This window comes from Tiliqua scincoides, chromosome 7, assembly GCF_035046505.1.
Source record: "Tiliqua scincoides isolate rTilSci1 chromosome 7, rTilSci1.hap2, whole genome shotgun sequence".
Taxonomy (NCBI): domain Eukaryota; kingdom Metazoa; phylum Chordata; class Lepidosauria; order Squamata; family Scincidae; genus Tiliqua; species Tiliqua scincoides.
Window position 1 is genome coordinate 49,592,731 of NC_089827.1, and position 8,927 is coordinate 49,601,657.

Here is an 8,927-nt window from a genome sequence, read left to right on the forward strand (position 1 = left end):
TTTGGCTAGTTGACAGGCTGCTTCTGCTGAAGTAATTTCTACCTGCCAATCTGAGTTAAACTATATGTTGTGCACATATTTATTATAACATAAGGATACTTCCATGACATTTCCAGAGTAATTTTTACAAAACAGAACTTTAAAAACAAATCACAAAATACCACAATTTTAATCAAAATAATGTTGAAAACAGCCATGAAAACAACTTCAAAAGCCTGACAGAGTAAAAAGAAGTCTTTGCCTAGCACCTGAAAAGGCCACTGCAGGTGAACCTCCCTGGGGAGAGAATTTCACAGCCAAGAAGACCTTCTCCAGTCACTACTTACCTGCCTCACTTCAGATGGCAGAGGAATCTGGAGGAGGTGCACTAACAGGTTGATGTAGGAGCATGCATGCCTTCTGTTACTGCAGTCCGAAGCATTATAGGGCTATAAAGCATGAGAACTTAGAACACTGGCATTTTAAACATATACATTGTATGTATGCCATGGGATGGGATTTCCTTTTAAATCTTATGAATCTGCCTGACTGAACTCAAAATTCCACCCCTCTAGTTACTTGAATACTTTCCTCAGCCTAAGGCTAGTACCCATCTTGAATTCCTCCTCAATAAATGCAAATAACATAAGAACATAAGTAGAGCCTCGCTGGATCAGGCCATAGGCGCATCTAGTCCAGCTTCCTGTATCTCACAGTGGCCCACCAAATGCCTCATGGAGCGCACAAGACAACAAGAGACCTGCATCCTGGTGCCCTCCCTGGCATCTGGTATTCTGATGTAGCCTTCTAAAATCAGGAGGTTGCACATTACATGTCATGGCTTGTAACCCGTGATGGACTTTTCCTCCAGAAATTTGTCTAATCCCCTATTAAAGGCGTCAAGGCCAGATGCCATCACCACATCCTGGGGCAAGGAGTTCCACAGACTAACTACATGCTGAGTAAAGAAATATTTTCTTTGGTCTGTCCTAACTCTCTCAATTTTAGCAGACATCCCGTGGTTCTAGTGTTGTGTAAGAAGGAAAAGAGCATCTATCTATCCATTCTATTCATCCCCTGCATAATTTTGTATGTCTCAATCATGTCCTCCCTCAGGTGCCTTTTTTCTAGACTGAAGAGCCCCAAACACTGTAGCCTTTCCTCATAAGGGAGGTTCCCAGCCCAGTAATCATTTTGATTGCTCTCTTTTGCACCTTTTCCATTTCCACTCTGTCTCCCTTCAGTATGTGTGGCTCTACTCACACATGTAAGGGAAGGTGAGAATAGCCGCAAATAAAACTGCTATTGTTGCCTCTTTCCTCATTTTGTGGGTACTCTATCCATATTGTCTATAATGTGCCCCACCCCAATAAACTCATTTGTACTGAGTTCAAATGAAATAAGCTGCTGGAAAATATTTTTGCTGAGCACTCTTCAGCTATTGCTAGCTATTGTTTCAGAGAAAGACATTTTGAAATTCAAGCAAGAGGCGATCACCACGATATATCTAAAACAAAGCAGAGAAGACCTGATAAACATGATCAGTATCAGCCTGACACAGAGATTTATGCCCAGTGAGATTTCATTTAAAAAATATCCTATGAAAATCTGGATACTTGTAGTGAAATGTAAATGCTACTTTCCTTGAAATTGCTTTAAATTAATACTGATTAATCATTAAATTAATATTATTTTATTAAGAATATTTAAATACTGCTTTTCAACAAAAAAAAGCAGTTCCAGTTCTCTATGATAGTTTGAGGCAAAACACTTCGCTGAGTCAACTGTCCTTCATGTTATTTTATTTCTTTTGTAAATTTTTGCAGTGCTTGTCTCCATAAAATGCCTGAAGTGGTAAAACTAAAAGAAACAACCTGGGCATCTGTATAAAATGGTGTCATCAAAATTGCAGAGGAGAACATTGTGTCAAAGTAACAGTTAAAACTGTTGGATTCAAATGTTGAGCCATTGTTGCTGAGATCAACTGCAGCTTTTGTACAGAGCCTAATGGGAATGTTTGGAGTCAATTCACATGAAAATGGGCACACTGAGAATGTAGGTAGCTGGGACTTTTGGTCAGGGGAGGCAGAGCCTCACCTGTCATACAAGGAGAATAGCCTCAGCCTCCCCTGTTATTGCATGTGCACTACACCCAATTTCTGAGGGGTTGTATGATCACAGGGGAGGCCGAGCTCTCACTGCTGCGGAGGCCGCGTGTTGGACCACCATCTAGACCAGGGGTGCCCAAACCCCGGATCTGGGGCCACTTGCGGCCCTCGAGGACTCCCAATCTGGCCTGTTAAGATCTTAACCTCTAAAGCTTATTGCCAAATTGTCTGGGCTCCAGACAGTCCAGGACCAAGACCCTGCTGGCCTTAGGAGCTGTGGGGCCCAATGAGAAACATTTTTGTGGCACCCCATCTCCCGCAGGCCTCCCTACTCACCAGAATGAGCCGCAGTGGCGAGCCCAAGGCAATGGTGCCCTGTGCAAAGTGTGGCACCCAGAAGTAGGTGGCAATGATGGGATGACCTCACCACCAACTGCTTCAAGGGCTGATTTTGAGCCAATTGGACCAAGGAATGGGTGGGAGGGCTGTCCAACAGCAATGCTCTGCATGCTGCACTCTCCTTGCGATGGCATGGAAGAATCCATGCCAAAGTGTCAGAAACAGTGCAAGGTGCTGGCTGCAAGCACTTGGCTCACTGCCCCAGCATGGGGCCCCTCCAGGCACAATTCAGCCAAATTGGTCAGATCACACTGATGCCAGTCCTGGCTCTGGGACCCAGCGGGACACATTTGCTTTGCAAGCTTTGCAAGTGTTGCTCAGTCCCAGCAATATCTCTTCTGTTGGCTTTTTGCTGTCTGGAAGTGATTTCTCAGACCCATCAAATGTCACGATCTGCTGACCCAGAGCAGGGCCCTCTTAAGAATGGGGTCCAATTTGGCCAAGTTGGTCAAATTGGTCTAAAGCTGGCCTTGCTGCCCAAGCTGAGCACAGGACTCGGGTCTCTTATATAAGAACAGTGGTTCCCAAACTGGTGGGTCACAACCCACCAGCCAGGGAAGCACTCTGCTCTGGCCCCTTAAGGGGCAGGAGCAGGGGAATGGCAGCAATGCGATCCCCAGGTTGCACTGCTATGGGGGCTAATTGGGGGAGGGGTTACTTACCTTCTGCAGCACTGGCCGGGGGGGGGCTGTGGGGAGCTCCACAGAGCCCGCCACAGGGCTCCCCAAGCCTGTAAACTGTAAAAACTATTTAAAAAGCGATCAGAACCCACTTCCAATTTCACCATAGAAAACCAGAAGTGGTTTCCGATTGCATTTTTTACATTTACAGAGGCATGGGAAGCCCTGCGGAGGGCTCTGTGGGGCTCCTGCACCCCCCAGAGGGTGCTGCAGAATGTTAGTAACCCCTTCTGTTCAGCCCTAGTAGCAGCATGAACCTGGGGATTGCACTACTGCCACCCCCCTGCCTCACAAAGATTTAAGTTGTTCCCTCCTCCTGAGGGAATTGCTTAAAAAAGATTGATCAGTAAGTGTTTCCTGAAGTCTTTTCTGCACTTTTTGGTTCAAAAACTGAAAAGTGACTCGCAGATTAAACTGTGAGTTTAATCACATTCAGGTATCCATCAAGATGATGACCTTGTCACAACGCAGCATTTAATAAAGAGAACCATTGTGTATAGCTGATGATTTTTCTCCATGCTAATGATTGATGTCTGTAGAAACAACCAGATAATGAACAGATGTACAGCATGCACTGACACAGTATGGCTACGAATGCTAGAAATATTACTGCTAATATTTTAGCAAACCTATCCTGGCTCTCCTAATAGCCTGTATACCTTTGAGATGACTGCAGTCAGCCAAATGACAAAGATCTTGCCAACCTCTCCAAGGTAGCTAATTGGAAAGGATTTGTGCCAGAGAATAACAATATTGTTTTGGTCAGGAGTAACTGACGTGCAGATATTTAGAGTGTATGGAGGATTGCCTTATTGATGCCATATGGCAGGCCCGGCCAATGGCCAGCATTGCTATAATGAGTATCGCACACATGTGCATGGTGACTTTTTCCAACCACAGCACTCTCAGAGCTGCTTGAAAATGGAAGGGTTGCTAACATGCTACTCAGTAATCTACATTAGACCTCCTCATGCCCAACATTGGGCAACCAAGAGAGCATTGTATATAACTACTTTCTAGCCTGGCCATATTAATGTTGATGACTCATTGTAGTCACAAAGACTGGGGAAAAGAATGGCACAGATACAACTGCAGTATGTACTTAACCCATTTTTGCTCAGCCCACAGGTGTACACATTTGATCCCTATTGCGTATATGCAACGTTGGGCAGAAATGGCTTAAGCAAGAACCTGTGCGGGCATCTTTATTTGTGTGTTATATTTATATTCTCCATATAATGGTCACTGGATAAATGAAATGATCCTGTGTTCATGTGTTGGTAAACAAACTGCATCCACATTGCTTAATCCTATAATGTTTCCAGGTGCAGTCCAGTAGCCAAGATCCTAACATCATATTACTGTGGGCCCTATTATTGGGTTTATTCCTGTATAAGTTGCACAAATGGCCAAATCTACCATTCCGTCCTGCATAAATGTATGCACAGATGTGTTGTGTACTGGTAGGACCCCTTCAAAGGTCAACAATGAAGGGGGTCTGTCATTGAAGGAGTCCTACCTATCTTGGGATTCTTCAGTCCCAAGAAGGATCACCTCTCTGTTAAGAACTTGTTGAATTCTGGAAGCGGATACTATTTGGGAGACATGCCACTGTCCAAGAGGTTTGAATAACAATGGGGCTAGAATGGCTTTTGGGCTATTAGTGCTTTTGTGGCACTGACTCCAGGATAATCTTGTTTTCCTCCAGAAAATGAATGTTTGTATAGATGCAAACGTTTATACGTTAGGTGATATCTTAGTCCAGGAGACATTCAAATATGTTTTTATTGTGCTGCAGAGTTCCACAAAGGTTTGTCCTGGGACAGTGATGGGCAAAAATAATTACAAGTATCTCTATTATGAATGCACTTTCTTCAAGCTGATCTCTTCCATTATTGTAGCTTGGCTGAAAAGAAAATCTTCCTTGCAAACAGACTATGGGGAAGTAAACTGCAGGGTTTACTCACCTTTGCCTTTCTTGCTTTAAAAATTGGGCCCTTTACTCCTCACTTTAAACAGGGACGGAGAGTAAACTTGCTTTAAAGAAGTGAATTGGCTACTGTTACATAAATTTGGGCTCTACAGACCAAACTAGATGTCGTTTTAAGGATGTAACTGGCTCTTGTGTGATTGTTTTTGGTACTTTTTTTTTTCTAAATAGCAGGTGGGAGACAGAGAGTTGGATCAGGACTGTGTTGGGAGCACAAAGTTAAAGCTCTCTCCACATCACCAACCTGATCCAGAATACACCCCCTTTATAACTGCTCTTTAGTGGAATGAAAATTAAGCACATGGGGGACCATCATATCCTTAAAGCCATCTCTAGGCTGGCTGTAAAGCACCATTCTTCCAGTTATGGGGAATGACAAGTTTAGCAGTCAGCAGATGGGACTTTGAGAAGATGAATTTCAACTAAGAGTATAGTTAAAGTATCAAATTCTGAGAAATGCCAGCCAATCTGTAGCTTTCAAGGTATTTATTTTTTGTTACCACAATACATAATAGAGTTTATTTTGTTAAGCAAGGCACATATTTACTGCATTTTACAGAGTCTATTCTTCTTTCAGTGCACATATTGATGGGAAATAGCGCAATAAAGCTAATTAAACAGAAGGCAGATCAAAATACTTTTCCAGTTTTATATTTTTTAAAACTGATGTCCTTTTACAGCTTTCTAACTTTTTTTTTTTAAGGAAAGGATATGCAGGAGAATCTGTGCTGAAATGTATGTTAGGTGTATGAACTCAAAACGAGGTTAACAAAGGGCATTTTGAGGTTGAGACATGCAACATGCAATCTATGTGAATGAGTGAGTATTAGTTTGCAGTGGAAAACAGAAAACAAGCACTTTTAATTTAAATAAATGTTTTGGCTGAAGAAGACTTTACATCTGAATTACAAAGCAATTTAGGCAAAAAACCAACCAGGTCCTATACATGTTTATTTGGAAAGAAGTCTTGCTGAGTTCAGTGAGATTCCCAATCAGCCTGACTAGGACTGCAACTTAACTTCATGTATTGAAATGCACCAAGTATTAACAGTTTTGACCATTCAAGATAGGTGTTGGTGACTATATCCCTTACACCAGTGGTTCCCAACCTGGTAGGTCATGACCTGTGTGTGTTGGCAACCTTCAGTCTCGAGAGACTATGGTATCGCGCTGAAAGGAGGTTTTCGAACATCGTCTAGTGTGGCTGAAAAGGCCAATTCGGGAGTGACAATCCCTTCCACAACGGGAGCAAGTGCAGTCTGTCCCTGGTCTGTCTCCCTGGCTATGGGCTGCCCTTCTTTGCCTCTTAGCCTCAGACTGTTGGCCAAGTGTCTCTTCAAACTGGGAAAGGCCATGCTGCACAGCCTGCCTCCAAGCAGGCCGCTCAGAGGTCATGACCAACCAGCAGAGAAATGGGTGCCCTAGAAATGGGTGCCCCAGAAATGGGTCCCCCAATGGCACCGCAGTGATCAGGTGCCATTGGAGCAGTGGGGAGGCCCACAGAGGGGGGTTGCGAGGCTCCTGGACCCTTGTGGAGGCCAGCACGACCCTCTAGGCAAGTTAAAAAAAAACAACTACAACTTTGTTCCCAGCGGCACCGCAATCACTGTAGTACCATTGGGGCAGCACCTCCCCTACCTGTCCCTGCCAATACTCACTGTGGTCCCAAAGTCTGAGTAGGAGTCAGAGTAGGATTGCCTTTACACTATTGCATTTCATCACAGCTCAGGACCTCTTGAATGTGTTGTTCTCACAAGAAAAGTTAGCATATATGTGCTCATCAATGTATTACTGCACTATTACTATACTATATACTACAGTACACTATAGTATTACTATACTATTTACTATCATTTATTTACTATCATATTTATTAAAATCAATGCTTTTGCAGTTGAGTTAGTTGACACATCCAAGAGCCTATCATCAACACATGTTCACACATGCTAGATGATAACTCAGTGACGCAAAGGAGGGCACCAGAATGAGGTCTCTTGTTATCTGGTGTGCTCCCTGCGGCATTTGGTGGGCCGCTATGAGATACAGGAAGCTGGACTAGATGGGCCTATGGCCTGATCCAGTGGGGCTGTTCTTATGTTCTTAAGTGATGATTTTCATGTTTGAATGGACTGTCACAGGTACGGCTTTCATACCAGCACATAGGACTTCAAACACAATACTTTTCAGTGGAATGAGTTCCCATATTTAAGTGTCAGTCATCGGACCATATTTAAGTGTCAGTCATCGGAAGTACAGTAGAGATGTCACTGAAGTTTCTAGGCTCAGGCTGTGAGCTCTAGTGATTCATCCTTCTCACCTTCAGTTATATGAATTCTTCTCTGGCTTGAATTACAATCAGAACGGGAGAAAAAAATTAACTGGTCTCTTGCAATAGAGCCTACTCCGTGGCGGTGGTAGCAGCGAAGAGATCGTTCTTCTCTGCTACCATTGCGTCTGCTGACAACCGTCCAGCAGAGCTGTTCCGTGTGCTGCGGGGCCTCCTTCATCAGGCCCCTCTAGTGCACCAGGAGGAATACACGGTCAGCCGCTGTGACGGGTTTGTGCAACACTTTGCAGATAAAATTGATCGTATTCGTCGCAACTTGGATGCCACATTGACAATGTCTGACGATGTCCCCTTGGCAACTGCTTGTCCAGTGTTGTGGGATTCTTTTCAGCTTGTACAGCCTGAGGATGTAGACAGACTCTTTTGGAGTGTGAGGCCATCTGCCTGCCTGTTTGACCCTTGCCCAGCTTGGCTAATAAGAGCTGCCCGGGGTGTACTGGCTGAGTGGACGGGGAGGGTGGTTAATTCTTCCTTGATGGAGGGGACGTTGCCACTCGCTTTGAAATGGGCGGTGGTTCGCCCCCTCCTGAAGAAGCCCTCCCTGGATTCCACGGTGTTGGACAACTACCGGCCAGTCTCCAACATCCCGTTTCTGGGCAAGGTAATTGAGCGGGTGGTGGTGGCCCAACTCCAGAGGGTCTTGAATGAAACGGATTATCTGGATCCTTTTCAATCTGGTTTCAGGCCGGGCTTTGGGACGGAAACTGCCTTGGTCGCCTAGGTGGATGACCCACGCCAGGGACTGGACAGGGGGAGTGCGTCCCTGTTGGTCCTGCTGGACCTCTCGGCGGCGTTCGATACCATCGACCATGGTATCCTTCTGGGCCGATTGGCCGAGTTGGGAGTTGGAGGCACTGTTTTGCGGTGGTTCCGCTCCTACTTGGAGGGTCGGTCCCAGATGGTGGTGCTGGGGGATGCCTGTTCGACACCCTGGCCTTTGAGGTGCGGGGTGCCATAGGACTCAATTCTGTCCCCCATGCTATTTAATATCTACATGAAACTGCTGGGAGAGGTCATCTGGGGGTTTGTAGTGGGGTGTCATCAATATGCTGATGGTTGGGTGGTTGGCAACCTTCAGTCTCGAAAGACTATGGTATAAGCCTACAGCACCTGGTATTCCCAGGTGGTCTCCCATCCAAGTACTAACCAGGCCTGACCCTGCTTAGCTTCCAAGTTCAGACAAGATCAGGAATGTGCAGGGCAACAGTTGCTGCCTATGCTGATGACACCCAGCTCTATCTCTCCTTTCCTCCAGACTCCAGGGTGGCGGTTGAGGGCCTGGAGCGCTGTCTGGAAGCAGTGAGGATCTGGATGGGGGCTAATAAGCTGAAATTAAATCCGGATAAGACAGAGGCTCTCCTGGTTCGGAAATCCTCGATGCAGGTACTGGACTATCGGCTTGCTCTGAATGGGGTTGCACTCCC

The 8,927-nt window shown here is 45.3% G+C and overlaps 1 pseudogene; it reads right to left on the minus strand.

Annotated features, from left to right (window-relative positions):
• Nucleotides 1–8,601: 8,601 nt before the first annotated feature.
• On the minus strand, nucleotides 8,602–8,718 carry LOC136658118 (5S ribosomal RNA; annotated as a pseudogene).
• Between the last annotated feature and the right edge of the window lie 209 nt (nucleotides 8,719–8,927).